General features: G+C 48.5%; 1 long non-coding RNA gene across 4 annotated transcripts in view; it reads right to left on the reverse strand.

Moving 5' to 3' along the window:
- The window catches only part of LOC146008932 (uncharacterized), a 141,599-nt gene extending 132,876 nt beyond the window's left edge, over positions 1-8,723 (reverse strand). For 3 of the 4 annotated variants that reach the window (XR_014444589.1, XR_014444590.1, XR_014444588.1), the window contains exons 1-2: positions 8,467-8,723; positions 6,984-7,105 (exon numbers count right to left, since the gene is read on the reverse strand). This is a non-coding gene — a long non-coding RNA (uncharacterized LOC146008932). Of the gene's footprint in view, positions 1-6,983; positions 7,106-7,863; positions 8,051-8,466 lie in introns of those variants that run through there. The other variant, XR_014444591.1, reaches the window with a different exon arrangement.
- Positions 8,724-21,478: the final 12,755 nt, after the last annotated feature.

A 21,478-nucleotide genomic window follows, 5' to 3' on the forward strand; every position in this document is an offset into this window, starting at 1 on the left:
TTTAATGATAGAAAAAAGCTTGCCAAAGCATCCATACATCATAAAGGTGTGTACAGAAATACATTACAGGGCAGTGCTTCATGACACTTGCCAATAGATAAACTTCAATGCATGACATACCTTTGAACTTTACCAATTTTTGCTAGACAGTTCCATTTATTTTGGACTGTACCACATCCCACCGGCAGCTGGCAGTGTATGTTGTGGGGGTGGGGGGCTGTTGGGAGTCCCCGCTGTCAGTGCGCTCAATAGATGCTGTGCGCTATTGGAATCGGTACATCTGTCAGACCAGACTTAGGTCTACAGTCATTAGGTCGACCCCGGAAGGTCGACTGGCCCCAAGGTCGACAGGGTTAAAGGTCGAAATGGGTCATGGTCGACATGACTAAAGGTCGACATGGGTTTAGGTCGACAGTCATTAGGTCGACATGAGGTTTTCACTGTTTTTTACCCGAATGTCGACACAGTCGACATGGACACAGTTGGAGTTGAACCGCAGCCCCTCGCATCGCTTGCTTTGCTCGCAATGCTTCGGGCACGGTGCCTCGCTACGCTCGGCACAATATTTTATTCTCCCATCACGCCCTAGTGGATGGTAGGGCATGAAATACCGCCTGTCGGCACATGTCGGCTCAAAAAACAGTGAAAAACTCATGTCGACCTAATGACTGTCGACCTAAACCCATGTCGACCTTGGCCCATGTCGACCTTAAGTCATGTTGACCTTGACCCATGTCGGTCTTTAACCCTGTCGACCTTGGGGCCAGTCGACCTTCCAGGGTTGACCTAATGACTGTCGACCTAAGTGTGGTCTGACAGATGACCATTTCCCGCGCTATTCAGGGAAACAGAGGGGCTAGGGGCAAGAATTGAATACCGACTGTCAATGTACTGTCAGAAGCCATCGGAAAAGGCCAGGATTCTGACTGCCAGAATCTGGGATTGAATACCGCCCTTAGAGCTGTGAGTAAGGAAGCTACTGCCTCCAGGGGGATTACTGACTGTACTTGCCCTGGAGGCACTTAAGCTGAAGTACACCTGTGCAAGCTGTGAATGGGTTCCAGTGCCTACTATAGGTTGACAGCAGGAACGGACTGGGGCTGTATTAAAGCCTTTTCACTTATGTGAGGATGGGGTGTGGTCATAGCTTGCAGGAGCATGGCCACACACCACACCACAATGTCTCACGCCACACCAAAATTTATCTGTATGCTTGGTGGTCGAGCAGAGCAGTGGATGGATTGGTCTGTCAGACTTTTGGCATTTGGTAGAAGTGCCAGATGGGCAGTCCAGTCCTGGTCAACAGTAACAGTCCTGGTCAACAGTAACAGAAGCAAGATACCTGAAGCGTGGTGAGTGCAGCGGTAGCGAAGCAAGATACCTGAAGCGTGGTGAGTGCAGCGGTAGCGAAGCAAGCTGCCTGAAGCATGGTGAGTGCAGCGATAGTGAAGCAAGATACCTGAAGCGTGGTGAGTGCAGTGATAGTGAAGCAAGTTACCTGAAGCGTGGTGAGTGCAGTGGTAACGAAGCAAGATACCTGAAGCGTGGTGAGTGCAGCGGTAGCGAAGCAAGATACCTGAAGCGTGGTGAGTGCAGCAGTAGCGAAGCAAGATACCTGAAGCGTGGTGAGTGCAGCGGTAGCGAAGCAAGCTACCTGAAGCGCGGTGAGTGCAGCGATAGTGAAGCAAGATACCTGAAGCGTGGTGAGTGCAGCAGTAGCGAAGCAAGATACCTGAAGCGTGGTGAGTGCAGCGGAGCAATATACCTGAAGCGTGGTGAGTGCAGCAGTAGCGAAGCAAGATACCTGAAGCGTGGTGAGTGCAGCAGTAGCGAAGCAAGATACCTGAAGCGTGGTGAGTGCAGCGGTAGCGGAGCAATATACCTGAAGCGTGGTGAGTGCAGCAGTAGCGAAGCAAGATACCTGAAGCGTGGTGAGTGCAATGGTAGCGAAGCAAGATACCTGAAGCGTGGTGAGTGCAGCGGTAGCGAAGCAAGATACCTGAAGCGTGGTGAGTGCAGCAGTAGCGAAGCAAGATACCTGAAGCGTGGTGAGTGCAGCGGTAGCGGAGCAATATACCTGAAGCGTGGTGAGTGCAGCAGTAGCGAAGCAAGATACCTGAAGCGTGGTGAGTGCAGCAGTAGCGAAGCAAGATACCTGAAGCGTGGTGAGTGCAGTGGTAGCGGAGCAATATACCTGAAGCGTGGTGAGTGCAGCAGTAGCGAAGCAAGATACCTGAAGCGTGGTGAGTGCAATGGTAGCGAAGCAAGATACCTGAAGCGTGGTGAGTGCAGCGGTAGCGAAGCAAGATACCTGAAGCGTGGTGAGTGCAGCAGTAGCGAAGCAAGTTACCTGAAGCGTGGTGAGTGCAGCAGTAGCGAAGCAAGATACCTGAAGCGTGGTGAGTGCAGCGGCAGCGAAGCAAGATACCTGAAGCGTGGTGAGTGCAGCGGTAGCGAAGCAAGCTACCTGAAGCGCGGTGAGTGCAGCGATAGTGAAGCAAGTTACCTGAAGCGTGGTGAGTGCAGCGGTAGCGAAGCAAGATACCTAAAGCGTGGTGAGTGCAGCGGTAGCGAAGCAAGCTGCCTGAAGCATGGTGAGTGCAGCGATAGTGAAGCAAGTTACCTGAAGCGTGGTGAGTGCAGCAGTAGCGAAGCAAGTTACCTGAAGCGTGGTGAGTGCAGCGGTAGCGAAGCTAGCTACCTGAAGCGTGGTGAGTGCAGCAGTAGCGAAGCAAGTTACCTGAAGCGTGGTGAGTGCAGCAGTAGCGAAGCAAGATACCTGAAGCGTGGTGAGTGCAGCGGCAGCGAAGCAAGATACCTGAAGCGTGGTGAGTGCAGCGGTAGCGAAGCAAGCTACCTGAAGCGCGGTGAGTGCAGCGATAGTGAAGCAAGTTACCTGAAGCGTGGTGAGTGCAGCGGTAGCGAAGCAAGATACCTGAAGCGTGGTGAGTGCAGCGGTAGCGAAGCAAGCTGCCTGAAGCATGGTGAGTGCAGCGATAGTGAAGCAAGTTACCTGAAGCGTGGTGAGTGCAGCAGTAGCGAAGCAAGTTACCTGAAGCATGGTGAGTGCAGCGGTAGCGAAGCTAGCTACCTGAAGCGTGGTGAGTGCAGCAGTAGCGAAGCAAGTTATCTGAAGCGTGGTGAGTGCAGCAGTAGCGAAGCAAGATACCTGAAGCGTGGTGAGTGCAGCGGCAGCGAAGCAAGATACCTGAAGCGTGGTGAGTGCAGCGGTAGTGGAGCAATATACCTGAAGCGTGGTGAGTGCAGCAGTAGCGAAGCAAGATACCTGAAGCGTGGTGAGTGCAGCGGTAGCGAAGCAAGATACCTGAAGCGTGGTGAGTGCAGCAGTAGCGAAGCAAGATACCTGAAGCGTGGTGAGTGCAGCGGTAGCGAAGCAAGCTACCTGAAGCGCGGTGAGTGCAGCGATAGTGAAGCAAGATACCTGAAGCGTGGTGAGTGCAGCAGTAGCGAAGCAAGATACCTGAAGCGTGGTGAGTGCAGCAGAGCAATATACCTGAAGCGTGGTGAGTGCAGCAGTAGCGAAGCAAGATACCTGAAGCGTGGTGAGTGCAGCAGTAGCGAAGCAAGATACCTGAAGCGTGGTGAGTGCAGCGGTAGCGGAGCAATATACCTGAAGCGTGGTGAGTGCAGCAGTAGCGAAGCAAGATACCTGAAGCGTGGTGAGTGCAATGGTAGCGAAGCAAGATACCTGAAGCGTGGTGAGTGCAGCGGTAGCGAAGCAAGATACCTGAAGCGTGGTGAGTGCAGCAGTAGCGAAGCAAGATACCTGAAGCGTGGTGAGTGCAGCGGTAGCGGAGCAATATACCTGAAGCGTGGTGAGTGCAGCAGTAGCGAAGCAAGATACCTGAAGCGTGGTGAGTGCAGCAGTAGCGAAGCAAGATACCTGAAGCGTGGTGAGTGCAGCGGTAGCGGAGCAATATACCTGAAGCGTGGTGAGTGCAGCAGTAGCGAAGCAAGATACCTGAAGCGTGGTGAGTGCAATGGTAGCGAAGCAAGATACCTGAAGCGTGGTGAGTGCAGCGGTAGCGAAGCAAGATACCTGAAGCGTGGTGAGTGCAGCAGTAGCGAAGCAAGTTACCTGAAGCGTGGTGAGTGCAGCAGTAGCGAAGCAAGATACCTGAAGCGTGGTGAGTGCAGCGGTAGCGAAGCAAGATACCTGAAGCGTGGTGAGTGCAGCAGTAGCGAAGCAAGCTACCTGAAGCGCGGTGAGTGCAGCGATAGTGAAGCAAGTTACCTGAAGCGTGGTGAGTGCAGCGGTAGCGAAGCAAGATACCTGAAGCGTGGTGAGTGCAGCGGTAGCGAAGCAAGCTGCCTGAAGCATGGTGAGTGCAGCGATAGTGAAGCAAGTTACCTGAAGCGTGGTGAGTGCAGCAGTAGCGAAGCAAGTTACCTAAAGCGTGGTGAGTGCAGCGGTAGCGAAGCTAGCTACCTGAAGCGTGGTGAGTGCAGCAGTAGCGAAGCAAGTTACCTGAAGCGTGGTGAGTGCAGCAGTAGCGAAGCAAGTTACCTGAAGCGTGGTGAGTGCAGCGGTAGCGAAGCTAGCTACCTGAAGCGTGGTGAGTGCAGCAGTAGCGAAGCAAGTTACCTGAAGCGTGGTGAGTGCAGCAGTAGCGAAGCAAGATACCTGAAGCGTGGTGAGTGCAGCGGCAGCGAAGCAAGATACCTGAAGCGTGGTGAGTGCAGCGGTAGCGAAGCAAGCTACCTGAAGCGCGGTGAGTGCAGCGATAGTGAAGCAAGTTACCTGAAGCGTGGTGAGTGCAGTGGTAGCGAAGCAAGATACCTGAAGCGTGGTGAGTGCAGCGGTAGCGAAGCAAGCTGCCTGAAGCATGGTGAGTGCAGCGATAGTGAAGCAAGTTACCTGAAGCGTGGTGAGTGCAGCAGTAGCGAAGCAAATTACCTGAAGCGTGGTGAGTGCAGCGGTAGCGAAGCTAGCTACCTGAAGCGTGGTGAGTGCAGCAGTAGCGAAGCAAGTTACCTGAAGCGTGGTGAGTGCAGCAGTAGCGAAGCAAGATACCTGAAGCGTGGTGAGTGCAGCGACAGCGAAGCAAGATACCTGAAGCGTGGTGAGTGCAGCGGTAGCGAAGCAAGCTACCTGAAGCGCGGTGAGTGCAGCGATAGTGAAGCAAGTTACCTGAAGCGTGGTGAGTGCAGTGGTAGCGAAGCAAGATACCTGAAGCGTGGTGAGTGCAGCGGTAGCGAAGCAAGCTGCCTGAAGCATGGTGAGTGCAGCGATAGTGAAGCAAGTTACCTGAAGCGTGGTGAGTGCAGCAGTAGCGAAGCAAATTACCTGAAGCGTGGTGAGTGCAGCGGTAGCGAAGCTAGCTACCTGAAGCGTGGTGAGTGCAGCAGTAGCGAAGCAAGTTACCTGAAGCGTGGTGAGTGCAGCAGTAGCGAAGCAAGATACCTGAAGCGTGGTGAGTGCAGCGGCAGCGAAGCAAGATACCTGAAGCGTGGTGAGTGCAGCGGTAGCGAAGCAAGCTACCTGAAGCGCGGTGAGTGCAGCGATAGTGAAGCAAGTTACCTGAAGCGTGGTGAGTGCAGCGGTAGCGAAGCAAGCTGCCTGAAGCATGGTGAGTGCAGCGATAGTGAAGCAAGTTACCTGAAGCGTGGTGAGTGCAGCAGTAGCGAAGCAAGTTACCTGAAGCGTGGTGAGTGCAGCGGTAGCGAAGCAAGATACCTGAAGCGTGGTGAGTGCAGCGGTAGCGAAGCAAGCTGCCTGAAGCATGGTGAGTGCAGCGGTAGCGAAGCAAGTTACCTGAAGCGTGGTGAGTGCAGCAGTAGCGAAGCAAGTTACCTGAAGCGCGGTGAGTGCAGCGATAGTGAAGCAAGATACCTGAAGCGTGGGGAGTGTATAGAGGCCTCAAGGTAACATGTGTCCACTAATTGTGATCACAATCAGTTAAACATACAAAATTAAACCTCTTAAATGTTGACCATTTTTGTGTTGAACTTTTGTATCTGTTGACCTTATAAACTCTACCTTTTCCGTGTCGATATTATGACCATGTTGACCATATGGGATCAAACTAATGACTGTTTACTTATTTAATGTAGATCTTTTCTACCACACCCCTGTGAAGGCAACTTTTTTTTTAATTGAACCAAAATGAATGAGAATGCAGACTAGTGCCTCATGCCTCTGATGTTACTTATTGGTAAAACAGGTGTAGGCAAGCTGTCACACTCCAGCTGCTAAATAACTAAACATGCGCTGCAATCCAGTCAGCAGTGGCCAGATGATGTTTTGCAGGATCTGTTCACAGCACTGTGTGTGACTCCACATAGCCTCCTTGTGGCCAAGTGGCAATTTCAGTATGGCAATTTCTGTGCTGGCAGATAAGAAGTACAGGGGCATATGCCAGGAGTACACTGTATGTAGGGTGTGAAATGAATGCCCCAGACCTGCCTGCCTGCAACCCTGTACCTCCCCTCCAGCATCATACCCTGTGCCTGCACTGCTTCTTGCTGTCTTCCTACACAGCATACAGTGTTGGGCAAGTCGACATGCCTCTGATTTATTTAAAAAAGAAAAATTAATATCATTGAATGCTCTTGAGTATGGAAGCTGTTTGCTCTTGAGTAGCTGTTTAATGAACACTGAAGAGGGGAATAATGAGCAGGGAAAAAGCCTTAGCAGATAGGAGGGGAGCCTGGTTATAGCTATTTAGAAATAAGCAGGGCCGGTGCTAGGGTGTTCAGCGCCCTCCTGCAAACTTTACATTTGCGCCCTCCTATACGCTATAAAGAGTCAGCATCAGTGGCGTAACTATAAATTTTGCTCCCCCCTGCCAAAAAACTTTCTGGCGCCCCCCCCCCCCCAAATGTGCACCTACACTATATGTGACTCACCTTAGGACCCCCTTTCACAATATGACGCAATGTGTAATGACACATCTCACGTATGTATGTATGTGTGTATATATATATATATACACACACACATGTGTGTAAATTGTGCTTACCTGCCATAATTCTTGTTTCTGTTGGTCACTTTTAAGCCATGGATGGAGGAGGCGCAGGCACACATGAGGATGAGGAGGTAGCAGATGTACAGATGAGGAAGGACGAGTGGGGAGAGGGGTGCCTAGAGGGACAAATGTAGATTGTGGCAGAGGTAAAGAAAGGAAAGAGGCATGGATATACAGATGGAGCCCCTGCCATCCTTGGCCGGGGCTCAACAGACCCTCCCCGCTGGCGAGCGCTGGTGGCAGGGGCTACACTGAACTGGGACACGCATGCGTTTCACACGCGCGCACGTCCAAGTCTCTCGGCGGGGACGCTGCATGTCCCTGCCCCTCTCCGCTTCAGGGAGATGGGCAGGGTTAGGGGGACGCTCGGGGTGGGGGTTTGAGGGCGACGGGGGCGGGGACCGGAGGCAGGCTCCGTTGCCCATCTGTAGAAAGTACCAAAGACCTTACAAAATATATTGAAAGTCTTGCATGCTCATCAACTTCTCATCCATGCACACACCCTGTCTATTCAATTTTCCTTCACGGCCCACTACTACATTTTTCATTTAATTTCCCTATTCCCACATTTTTCTTCACATGTCTCCCCTGCCCATGACAATTATCCTCAATTGCACCCACCATTCAAATTTTTCTTCACATGCCCCCTTCTCATGATATTTGTGTGACCTGTCCATATTTTTAATAACATGCCCCCACCTCCCACCATTCACATTTTTCATCATAATTTTAGCACATTTCCCCCTTGCCAATCATTTGTCATCAGAATTTTATGACATTCCATTTCCCACCCCTCTTAGCCATAATACCTACAGTATCTTATTCACTCCTTACATGATGCACACAAGTCCCCCCCTTTATTCCCACTACATACCTGTCTCTGCTGTGTCTTTACTAACTGTAGCTGCTGTGTAAATATATGTATGACTGCAGCTTCAGCTTCCATTACTGCTAGTAGTGCAAATGGTCTGAGGGGAGAGCAGGGGCATTCACACACATAGCACACATTCACACACACACATAGCACACATTCACACACATAGCATACATTCACACACATAGCATACATTCACACACACACACACACACACACACACACACACACACACACACACACACACACACACACACACACACACACACACACACACACATACTGTAGCATACTCACACCATGTACAGACACCAACATAGATACACACACACACAAGCACAGCATAACTTCAAACACATAGCATACACACAAAAAAGATACACAGCATGTACAGAAGACACACATAGCAAACATACACACAGCATATACACACAGAATGTATACAGTCACACACACACACACACACACACACACACACATAGAATACATACACACATGCATACAAGCACACACACAGCATATACACACAAACATACCACCTCCGAGTCCCCCCCCCCCCCTCAAACTTCAGCAAAGTGTACCACTACCTAGTACTGTACTTACTCAGCTGCTGGACACAAGATTCCAGGGCAGGCCTTCTCTCGTACAGGACACGCTGGAGCTTAGAGGATCTGCACACTAGCTCCCTCTATCTGCAGCCAGCGGCAGCCTGTCTCTATAGTTTAGCTGCCGTCAGAGGGGTCGAAGAGTTCCTGCTGCCGGCGCTGCTGACTGACAGCGCGTCCCGACCCAAGTCCCTGCACTGCACCGTGGGGTATGAGGGTGCAGGCGCCCCCGCTGCTGCCCGCTCCCCCAAGCGGCCGCGGGGGTTGCCTCACGCTAGCTACGCCACTGGTCAGCATGTGCCCATGGCACACAATGAAAAAAAAAAGGTGTATAATGTCCATAGTAAAAGTGCCTCTTATACACATAATGGCCCTTATTCTGATCTGTGCGGAAATTCCCGCATTCTTACGGAGCGGTCCGCACGCCACGGTGTTTTTCCGCATGCGGCCATCGTCCGTAGAAACGCCCACGTGTCCTCCGCATTCGGACGGACTCACTCTTTAAGAACAGGGCGTGTTTACGGACGACATACAAACCATGCGTGTGCGGGAGAAACACTCAGATTCGGCACGGTATTACAGAGTATTACAGAGTATGCTCGGGAATACCGCATCCGACCGGGAGCCAAGCGGTGCTACCGCACGTAAGCGGAGTATTTACGCCAAACAACCCACTATGAAGTATCTTCTGCAATACATCACATGACCCACTTATTCAATTACCTATCCTCATAAAAAACTGCTTATTTGGAATTGGAATCAATTAGATTCCAATATATCCTTACAAGCATGCCTAACACATGCATTGCACACATTAACCCTTACAGCAATTGAAGTGCAATGGTTTCAATTAAAGCACTGACAAGCGTCCTATTAGTGAGTAATGAGTAAAGGAGTAGATTGTATTGGGTTCAGGTGTTAATGGTTGTAGTCATTAGGCGTACGTTCGCCTACCGCATGAACGAGTGGTGTCCGCAAAGCAATAGTACACTTGTGGACACCGCACATTTCAGCCCTTTTTGCTCGCGTGCATTCGGAGTGGTTTCCGAATGTACGCCCCCCAACATAAGTGTACTCCCCCGTGTCCGCCCATGTTTCCGCCCCGTTTTGCCCACTTTGAAACTACGCCCATGTGTCATTCCGCATGACGCCCATAATACGCCCCTATTTCCCGACTGATTGCGGTGACCAGTTTTGGACGGGCTTTGTCCGAACTGGTACCGAGTCAAGGCGTGGCACATGCGCGTTGCGTTCTCTACGCATGCGCAGACGCCGTAAAGACGCAATCCGTAAGAACGCGGTAAAGTCCGCATCAATCAGAATAAGGGCCAATGTGCCCAGTAGTAGCATTGCTATAACTAGACAATTTTGTGCCCTGTAGCAGAAAAGGAATTTGTGCCTCACCACACACATGAAACAAAAACAGGGACAGTGCGCGCCGAAGGCACTTCAAAAATGTAGGTAGGAGGTTCATGGGGAAGGGGCATGGCCACATAATAGTACCAATTAACATTACACCACATATTAGTGTCCATTACATCACACAGTAGTGCCACTTATACGCATTGCACCAGCTACAGCTCCTTAGGCACACAGCGCAAAGTAGAGCCCCTTCGGTGCGGCGATTTTTGGGGGGGCGTGGCCTATAATCGCGAGGCCACGCTCCCGTTTTTCGCCGCTGTGGGGCATGCCCAGCAGCTCTATGAGCCCCCAGCCCCTCTGCCTGCAAGAATAGACGCTGTACGCATGCGCACAGCGTCTATTCACAGACTACTGGGTGGGACTCCCAACTGCCGCGGGACACTGCCGGCGGCGGGAGGGACGCGGGAATGTCCCAAAATACCGGGACATTCCCGCGATAAGCAGGACAGTTGGGAGGTATGTGCCAGTGACGATGCCTGTAGTTCAGTCTGACAGGCGCAGTGGAAGCCGATCGCTATAGAGGATGGCAGCAGAGCAGGTAGAGCACCTACAGCAGTGGCGTAACTACAGAGGGTGCAGGGGATGCAACTGCTATGGGGCCCGCCAGACCAGCATCTTAGGGGGGGCCCGGGTCCAGCAGGTCATCCCCTGCACCCTCTTAAATGTTTCATGCCGGCTTTGAGACAGTCCTGTGCGAGTGTGCGGCTGTGCGCTGCGCTGGATCCGGAAGCAGCGCTGGAAGAGGGGCGGGGCATACTGACACCCCTCCCCGGCTGCGTCGCTCCGCACTTCAAACGGCTGGGACTCGGCTGCAATATTCAGCATCAGTGATGGCTCTGCCGATGTGACAGCCAATGGAAGCTGCACAGCGGAGCTGCACTCAGAGGCCCCGTCCGCCCAGTGGTTGTCTGGAGAAGATGTCTGGATACAACGCCCGGACCCGCAGTGAGTGAATTATGTATATGGGGCAGTGGGTGCAGTCAGTGAGTGACAGTAAGTAACTTCTATGTGTAACAGTGTGTGCAGGCTGTGTGTGTGGGTGATGTGTGTGTAACAGTGTGTGCGTGCTGTGTGTGTGGGTGATGTGTGTGTGTGCTGTGTATGTGACAGTGTGTGCGTGCTGTGTGTGTGACAGTGTGTGTGTGCTGTGTGTGTGACAGTGGGTGCGTGCACATTGTGTAATGTAGTATGTGTCTGTCCTGGCACTGGTGGAGGCCCTTTCCATTTTTTGCTATGGGGCCCATAAATATATATAATAGTTTAAAGGCTCAATAAGTGAATACAGTGCTTCCTTTTTATATCATTTTCATGGTCAGAAACTCACTTTTTACTGTGGACTGGTAGCCATGTGTGAGGCAGAATACTAGATCAGTTCAGGTAACTGCAGCATGTATGCTCTGACTGCACACTGAGTCGAGTCCTGTCACTGACCTCTGCTCTGCTGTCCAAGGCCCTTATTCTAATCGGATCGGTACGGCCCGCGTGCGGCCGTACCGCCGATGTTTTTACTCTGCACATGCGCAGAGGTCAATCTGCGCATGTGCAGCCCCCTTCGCCGCAGACGGATTTCGTCCGCCGCAAAGGGGGCGTATAGGGGCGTGAGAGGCTTCATGCCCTCATTTCCCTATGTGTACGCCCCGCGTTTCATGGGCGTTCCCATGCAAACGCGGGGCGTATGCATGGTAATGAGGGCATGACGCAACTCATGGGGGCGGAAAGCTGACGTCGCCGGATGTCAGCTTTCAGCCCCCATACAAGCTACCACACGGACGATTGTCCGTGTGGTCTCAGCTTGCGGGAGCTGCCGGGGCGTGCGGACCTGCCTTCGATGGTCGACGACCATCGAATGCAGGGGGCAGCTCCCACCATGGTGGAGGCGTACGCCTCCACCATTTTTATGCGGATCGCCAGCCGTCCGTGTACGGACGGCCGTGGCGATCCGTAGGGTGGGCGGGGATTGGTTTGTGCGGCCGGAGCCCCGTGTGCGGCTCTGGCCGCACCAACCAGAATAAGGGCCCTAGTGAGGAGAACAGTTAGGCCGATTAATCTTATCTCCTGTGCAGGAGGTCTCTGGAAGGTGCAGTTGCTGGGTCCTAGCTCCTGCCGTGTTTAGTGGCCAGTCTCCGTGCTTCCTCTGTCTGTAGCAGTGGTAGCAGATCGATTACATACTACTGCAGCCTCCTGCATGTGAGAGCGGCACTTCAGGACTCCCACTGCGGGAGCCGCTGCCTCTCAGAGTTGGGCAGGCACAGTAGCTGGCTGCAGGGACAGAGAACATCAGCAGAGTTGTGGAGCAGGGAGAAAGCGCCTCTCCAGCACAGCGCCTCCCTGCTTTGCAGGCTCTGCTGAGCGGCTAGCGCCGGCCCTGCCTATAAGAATCTCATAATTTCACATTTTAAAAACAAAATAAAGAAACAGTGAAACATTTTCTCCATTGGATCAGCCATCAAGCGCCATGGCGTGTACATCTCTGTTATAGTGTGCCAGCTTTTACAATTATATGATCAATTAACTTTAATCAATATATATAGAATGTTTGACAATGTTAGCACATATTTGGCTGGCTGTTAAAGGTAACTACACATTTTTCTTTTAGGGAATTGTACTAGTGATGGATTTACCTTTTTACAGTAATACAACCTATTCATCAAACAACTGCAACCATTGTTGTGCACAAATCACCATAACCCAGCAGCCCACAATAAACCCATATAAAACACTATCATAGTATCTTAAGTTCCGTCTTGTGCAAGTAATCCTTGATAATTTAGTCTACCTTATTTTTAGTAAGTAATATAATCACTGTTCATGGGACACATTACTCTGTGTGTGCACACAAAATTCATAAATTCAACTTCCAGAATTAAATCTAAAGTTTTACAATTTTATTGCTGGGTATAAAGCTACATGGTAATAGCATGACAATTGGTGTATCCTGGGAACATTTTGTAATATAGTAACGGAATCCCATTCTGTGATTACGGAATCAGCAAGTGCTTGGTAAAGTGTACTGATTACAATATGTTTGCAACCTACTACTAATAGTACTACTTATATTTCCTATTGTGCTTGTTCTTAGCACCACTTATGGACAATGACCCATTACAGATATGTGAATATCAAACATTCAGCAGACATTTGGCTACATAATGAGGAGGCCTACATACAGGAGATTTTGCTGAGCAATGCAAGATTGTTCAGCAAGATTGCTCAGCAAGATCATTCAGCACACAAAGCTGCACAATGACATGCCAGCGATGTGTGCTGGATATTAATCACATTTTCTAAGCGATCTAGTCAAAATAAGTCAGATTGCTTAGAAAATACCCTAAAATCACCCTGTGTTTAGGCCCCATTGGTTTTAAAAGGATTACAACAAATCTAAACTTTCAGGTTTACCAAGATGATGTACATTACTGATTTTGCTCATCATTCTTAAAGGATGAGATCAAGCAGTTTGGGGATTTCCAACTGCCAGAAGCTCCAGTATCTGTTATTATTATCTAAGCAAATGCTCAGTGTACACAACCAGAGGCGTTCTACGGCAGCATTTCACATCTCCAATCCATAAGCCTCACTAACAGGTAACTTTTTAAGGTTATCCATGCTTAGGTACAGGTGACATATTTGTGCATCTGTCATTATGATTCAATATTGTTGCTTAAGCATGGATATCCTTATTTTGTGGACATTATTTACGGGGTATTCAATTACCCAGAAAAAAAATAGAGACTTCATTATTAAATGGTGTCCGTTTTCGGATGCTTTAGTGATGTTTTGCTTATGCAGCTTCAGGTTGTTAAGTCAAAACTGCTTTGGTGAAAAATGACTAAATAAAGGTAATATTGTCCGTCAGTATTCAATCCTGGCTGAAAAGTCAGATTCTGCACTTTGTTAAAAGTCGAATCTGCACTGTCAAAAACGAACACTGGATTGTTGAGTCCGCAGCCGTTTTCGTCTATCGGAGGGCGTTTTTGCCGATGCACGAAAAATGGAGCTGACATTGAATAGGTTGACGGTAAATCCTCAAAATTTAGCTGTGCACTTTGGGTTGTTTAAGCCTGAAACAGTAAAAGTGAAATATTCTGCCATGAATGTTACAGATGTTCCATCATTTATAAAATGCTGCAGTGCCTGGGAAGCAAAAATCACTTTGCAGGTCCAAGTCTCACACTGCGTGTTTCAACATCCCATCACCCTCTGGACACAAGCTGGACCTAGTGCATCTGAAAGCGTGGATCGCCCCCTTAGAACTGTGGGGCAAGAAATAGCTGATATGCTTAATGCCTGCTGTTGCCCAGGAACTTGTGGACAGTTTGCTACCTATTATCCCTGTTTACACACACACATATAAAATAAATCACGGGCCGTACGCCGTCGGATCGGTTTTTGTTTTGTTCTGCGCATGCGTACCTTTCGCAATGCGCAGGCGTGGCGACTTCACACTCACTGATAGGTCTTTCCGTGCAAAAAAACCTGTCCGCAAGAGCACGGTCATTGTGGGCGGCATAGGGGCGTGTTGAGGGGAGCGGCCAAAATAATGAGGAAAACTGGGCGTACACGGGGGTGTGCACCAAAAATGTATGGTGCTACAACCGCTCGATCGGCCAACGCACCGTGCATTTTGGACAGAAAACAGGCGGACGCCAACGATAACTCCAGACCACCCTTAGAGATACCGCAGACAGCGGACGCCTGGGTATGCTAATTAACGCTGATTACTACTCAGACACCTGAATGTAATAAGCAATGGTGCAGCCTATTAAGTGAAAATCATGATTTCACTACCTGCAAGCCACACACAGACCTCAAACACATTGGAAGCGTATATCTTTCTACACTTCTCTACATGTAAAGGTTGGTTTAGCTTTAGGTAAGATTCATTTTAACACCTGCTTATATATGTCAAGGTAGTTAGGTTATAACCATCTACACACATTCAGTAAGTGTTTGTATATACTTTAAACAGCAGGACACTCAATCTACAGATGTCGACATGTGTCAACTTTTTCACTCTAACACAAACATTGTTTTTTGGTTTATGCTAAATAGACACATAGATAGTGATTAAAATGCAACATTAGAACATAATAAATATACATGTAAGGAAGGTTAAAATTTATTTTTATTAGGCTGTTTATTAAGGTAGACAATTTAGGTAATAGAAAACAATAATTGAATAACAATTAGAATAATTCATTTAATTGCCTTAATCATAGTTGAAAGGCTAGATTAGCAGGGCCATATATGTGAAGGGTATGCCAGCGTGCACGGACGTACGCTCACTCTCACGATCGGTGACATACGCTGAGTTTTCTATTGAAAACAGGCGAGACCCGTCTGTGCATGGTGGCGTACGCTCAGATAGCCGCAAGATGTCGGTGGGAAAACGGCCGGGAGAAGTCCGTAAACGGTGGCGTACGCTCTGTTGTACGCCAGTTATCGGTGTCTAAGAGGAGATCCGTCCGTGTGCAGTGGCGTACGCACAAGTGTACGCCACTCCCCTTTGTCGGTGTTTGTGACCATCCGTATGCGGATGTTTTGTGGGCGGACTTACGATCACCGTCCGCGTACTAGAATCGTACGGTGATATGGACCGTACGTACGTTTGGCCGACGGACCAGAATAAGGCCCAATGAATGTTGATGTTCAAATGTTGCCATGATGAATGTTGCCATTTTGTACACAAAACTGTTGGGGGAAACTGGACTACCTGGAGAAAACCCATGCAAGTGTGACACAAGTATACAAACTCCATAAAGTTAGGGCTTTGTTGGAAATAGAAGTCTATGACTTCAATACTGTAAGAAACGGTGCTAACCATTACACCAGGGGTGGGGAACCTCAGACCCGGGGGCCATATGCGGCCCCCTAGTTGGTCCGGGTGGCCCACCCACCTGCCCGGCAGCTTTGCCGGGAATCAAGTACAGGGGAATTCTAGCGAGAGGTCGGTAGTTCTTGCGAGATTCCTCTTAATCAACAGCAGCCGGAGACTGTCAGTCCTATTCAGTGGCAGCCGCCGGAGCGTAGGACTGCTGCAGCAGGACAATTTGTAAGAGAAATTTTTACATATGGCCCCTGAAGGATTTTTTCCCCATATAAGCGGCCCTTGGCACAAAAAAGGTTCCTCACCCCTGCATTACACCAACCATGCTGCCCCAATGATGTGTGTTTTATCATTCACATCTCATTGATAGTTATTTAATTTCACAATGTAGTTATTTTGTTATTATACACTTAACTCCTCACAGCCATTGTGGTTTAGATTTGTTGTTTGTATTTATCTCTCTGTAGTTACCAGGAAGAGTATGACACTGTTTCTCCGGTAGACATAATCCCCTTAATCATTAGGTACAACCCATGATGAATTACGGTAATATTTCATCATGTTATAATGTGTTTGATTCTAAACCCCAAATTTCTGCACAACTTTGTTACTAAAGTTTAGACCTTGAGCATTCAACTAAAACTGTTAAGGATTCCTGACATAGCAAAACCTCCTAATAATACTGTTTAAGACCTTGCCACCTACAATGCATGGTTTTCCAGTGAGCTCACTGTGCTGATGGCTAAATCTCCCCCATTCTCCTCACCGATCGCTAGACACCCTGTGATTTCAACGCGTGACCTCTTGTACTAGTAGTTTTCTTTCGCTGACACAAATAATATACTCTCCTCTTGCATTTTATTGGCATAGTCAAGGCATGGCTCACAGATGCTTAAACCAGGAGACTATTTGCAGAGAGGTCGGGAGTCTGCAGGCTGGGTACCCACTGACTCACCTGCTCTGTTATGTTTTGTGCTGTTGCTTAGGGAGAAGGGTGGTTGTAAAGTGTGAGATGTCTTCGTAACAACAGGTTTTATTACTGCTGTATCCTCCCTGGCTCCCAGCACACTTCCCAAACTTTTGGATCCGTGGGGCACCATCATTAAGAAGTGAAAACTATCCCAAATCTAGCACACTTTGAAAGGAACTGAATAAACAGCTGTCGAGGGCTCTCATATAAACAGTAGAGCTGGAACCTGGGAAATTAAATGTTGAATGAAAAGAGTTGCAGAGTAAGGAAGTCTGTCAGCTAATTTGTGTACTTCAGAACTGCTAAAAAGCCTGTGGAAATTCTGGAGGATAATATTCTGCAGACTTTTAAATGGTTCAAAGCAGGGATGGGGAACCTTTGGACCTCCAGCTGTTGTTGAATTACACATCCCAGCATGCCCTGCTACAGTTTTGCTTTTTTGGCCATACTAAAACTGTTGCAAGGCATGCTGGGATGCGTAGTTCAACAACAGCTTGTTCCCCATCCCTGGGTTAAAGTATAAACCGTGTACAATTTAATATTGAAGGCAAAATACTACTAAAAGCACTGATAACCTAAATGATTTAAGATCAGGAATTGCAACAGGTGAAAACAACTGGGTGCTGGCAACCATCAACTGTAAGATAAAGATTTATTAATTTATTTTAAAAATAAAATATATTGTTTTTTTTTACATTTCCTGGTTCACTGGCGTTACATGTTGGAACAAGAGGTAGAGAATGGTTCTGGCTCTGCTGGCGGGAGGTGGGGATTGGAAACATTCCTTCAGGTAAACGTGTTATACTGCTCTGTGCTTGAAGTGGCTGCAGAATCGGAACGTATCATTGTGTACTCACATAAGCTATGACAAACAAAATGCTTCCCAACCGCAAACATCATCCTGGTTGCTTTCAGGAAAGAAAAGATCAGGCCATGGGAGGAGCTGGAAAGAGGTTCGCATACACCAGGGGATGTAGAAACTTCAAGAGCAAAGCAGGTTTTAGACTAGAAAACTATGTTGCAGTGTTATTATGATCTTTTATTTATGTGGTGCGACATGGGTTCCGTAGCGCCGTAGACATGAGATAGAACAAATGCCATGCAGAAGAAGAACAAACTGATGCAGGCAATCCCACAACTTTACATATGTGCATCCACGGTTGAACTGACCCACAGAGATAAAGGGGAGTCCCCTGGTGGGCTCCACTGCTTGGAGGCTCACATTCTACATATGTTATGCTGCACAGAACTGTGGTGTATTTACTGTAGTGCATTGCTGTTATTAATCTGGCACATTGCATTCGTTAACAGTATTTACCAGTGGTGGCTCCAGAGGGTGGGCTGCAGCGGGTATGGATCACAGGGTCGACAGTAATTAGGTCGACAGTCAATAGGTTGACCACAATTAGTTTACAGTCAAAAGGTTGATTTATGAAAAAGGTCAACATCCATTGGATCAACATGGTTAAAATGTTGACACAATCAATAGGTCGGCATGGAAAAGGTGATAAAGGTTGACATGAGCTTTTCACGGTTTTATTAGTGTCTGTGTTGTCATACAGGCAGGGCTGGTGCGAGACCGCGGAGCACCCTAGGCGAGTGCCCGCTGGAGCTTACCCTCTCGGGGGTGTTATTGCGGCCAATGTGGCCACCACTTTGCTCTGGGGGGGAGGGGGGATGTTGCCGGAGATGCCGAAGCATCACTTACTAGGAGGGGGGGGGGAGAAAGAGTGAGGGAGCAGTTACAGATGCCGCAGCTCCGGCCGGGCTCCAGGGGGGTCGGTGGAGTGCGGGCGCTATCCAGAGGCGGGGGTATGGCTCACTCACCTGCTCCAGTCCCAGCTGCTTTCTTCTTGCTCTCCTTCTTGCTCTCCTCGGGAGTCCGCGGGAGCTCTGTTGCTGCTGCTCACTACCGCCCTCCAGTGGCTGGCGCCCTAGGCAAATGCCTAAAGCTGCCTAGTGGTGGCACCAGGCCCTGCATACAGGTAAGTCGATATGGACAGCGTATAAATGTAATGCATCCCCTAACATGGCTCGCTTTGCTCGCCATGTTCCGGGCACGGGGCCTCGCTATGCTCGGCAAACTATTATATTCTTCCTCTATGTCCATGTGGATAGTTCGGAAACATCGGTACTTGTGTATTATCTGGGCGCCCGATTTGTTTTATTGTATGCCTTAACTTAAGGCATACAATCAGATGCGATGGACCCGATTTTTTCGGAAAAATCAGGTCGATCGCATCGCATGCAACCAAATCGCATGTGATGCGATGCGATGCAATCGACTTGATTTTTACATTGAATCCAATGTTAAATGGATTTCATATAGTGCCCGAAGCGTGGCGAGCTCAGTGAGCCCCGCAAGGGGACGCAGATTACTTAACATGTATTCCGCGTCCGCTCGCCACGCTTTGGGCGCGGTGGCTCGCTGCGCACACGACACACTATATAAAATCAACTCCATGCCCACTTGGATAGTGGGGGTATGAACAGGGTGGGTATACAATAAAAAATGGGGTCTGGGGGGCATTTAACATTGGACCCAATGTAAAATCGGGTCTCAGGGATCATTTAACATTGGATCCAATGTAAAAATCGGGTCGACCCAATTTTTCCGACCCGATAAAAAAATCGGGCGCCCAGATATTACACAGAAGTACCAAAATACCTTTTTTACAAAAAAACATGAAAAACTCATGTCGACCTTTTCCGTATCAACCTATTGCTTGTGTCAACCTTGACCATGACAGTTGGTAGCAATGGGTGTTGCTCCCCTATTTGAATTTTGGACTGTGCTGCAGCCCCACCTCTGGAGCCACCACTGGTATATTTACTATATATATTTATCAAGGGGCCCAAACCAGGCTATCTATAATGGTTAGACAAACCTCTGTGGTGGTTGGTCACAGCCCTCTGGAGACTGGTCACACCCCTACACATGGCCCCTACCACTACATTCCCCCGGTGGCCCTTCATGTCCCAATACGACACTGTGTGTGCAAATGGAATATACCTCTGCATCGGACAGGGCACAGTTATATTCAAATACATTTTATGTTGTTTTACAGATTAATAAAAAAAAAAAAGATGTTTAAGCATGGGAGAGTTCGGTCCCACGTTTACTAGGTCCTTCTTTGTGCTTGGTAATGTAAAATCTAGAGATGTGCAGATCCTGATTTACCCGGATTTTAAAACGGGATCTTATTGACTATCCAGTTGTCACATGTTTTGAAGCAAAAACATGTGACAGCATATAGCCAATAAGATCCCGTTTTGAGATCCGGGTAAATCCAGGTAAATCCAGATCTGCACATCTCTAAAATCACAGATAGGGATGCACTCAAAACCATGGAAAAGAATGATGAATATAAATTTTAAATAAAAAAGCCTGCAGTGGCAATATTGGCTTAGGAAAATTCGGAAGGAGGAAGAGAATTACATATAGTGAGCTGTAAATATAAGTCAGCGGAATGCATAATGTATCCCAATCCATGTGGCCACACCAAATAGAGACTGTCCTATGCAGACTTTTATGTGTTATGCATTCTATTTCATATAGTTGTAAGCTCAGATGGTGTAATGGTTATCAGTACTGCCTCACAGCACTGAGGTCATGGGTTCAATTCCCACCATGGCTCTAACTGTGCGGAGTTTGTATATTCTCCCCGTACTTGTGTGGGTTTCCTCCGGGTACTCCGGTTTTTTCCTCCCACAATCCAAAAATATACAGATAGGTTAATTGGCTTCCAACAAAATTAACCCTAGAATGTCTGTGTGTGTGTGTGTACATGTGGTAGGGAATATAGATTGTAAGCTTAACGGGGCAGGGACTGATGTGAATGTTCAAATATTCTCTGTAAAGCGCTACGGAATATGTATGCGCTATATAAGACACTGTCATACCTCCCAACTTCTGTCCGTATGAAATAGGGACACTCGCGCGAAAAGGGGGCGGGCGTATGCAAATGAGGGTGCAGCTTATGCTAATTAGCCACGACCTCATTTTCATACGAGAATAGACGCTGTGTGCATGCGCACAGCGTCTATTCTACTAGATTGGGGGTCTCCCAACTGCCACCCCCCGCAGCGGGACAATGCCTGCCGCGGGTGGGACAGCGGGACAGGACCCGAAAATCGGGACTGTCCCTCTAAAATCGTGACAGTTGGGAGGTATGCACTGTTAATAAATAATAAATAATAGTTGTAACATGGGGATACATTCAGAAAAACTGGGTTTACCAGTAAATATCATGCCATTCATTTGCTTCTCATGCCACCAGTATAAGCTGACATTCCACAAAACCATTTGGTAGACTTAGAAACATCAAATACAGGATTTGAAGGAAGATTTCATTCTATATTTTTTTTATTTTTATACTTCAAAAATTCTGTTATAATTAAACACAATTGCACATGTCCTCAAGCAAACACAGGCAGGTACACGAGTCTTACCACATCAGAGGTGTCTGAACTACAGGTGAACCTGATGGTGTAACTACATTTATAGAGTACACTGTACCCTGCAGACTATAGAATCTCCGCTCACGGTAAATCAGATAAAAAGATAATCATTCGGAATTGAACCGCAATGGAGTTTAGATAAGCTTCCGAGGTGAGTCTAGCTGACAGGCTGGGGCCTGAAGGGGATGACCAAGGAGAAGACACTATGGGTGAAGACACAAAAACAAGTGGAACGTGACATTCTCCTGGCGGTGAATGATGAGGGTAGATTGTTTACATTACTAATTCGTTCCTAAACGATGCACTTCTGCCCAGGCTCTCCCTAGTTCC

The sequence above is a fragment of the Crinia signifera genome, chromosome 6, assembly GCF_055691185.1.
Source record: "Crinia signifera chromosome 6, ASM5569118v1, whole genome shotgun sequence".
Taxonomy (NCBI): Eukaryota; Metazoa; Chordata; class Amphibia; order Anura; family Myobatrachidae; genus Crinia; species Crinia signifera.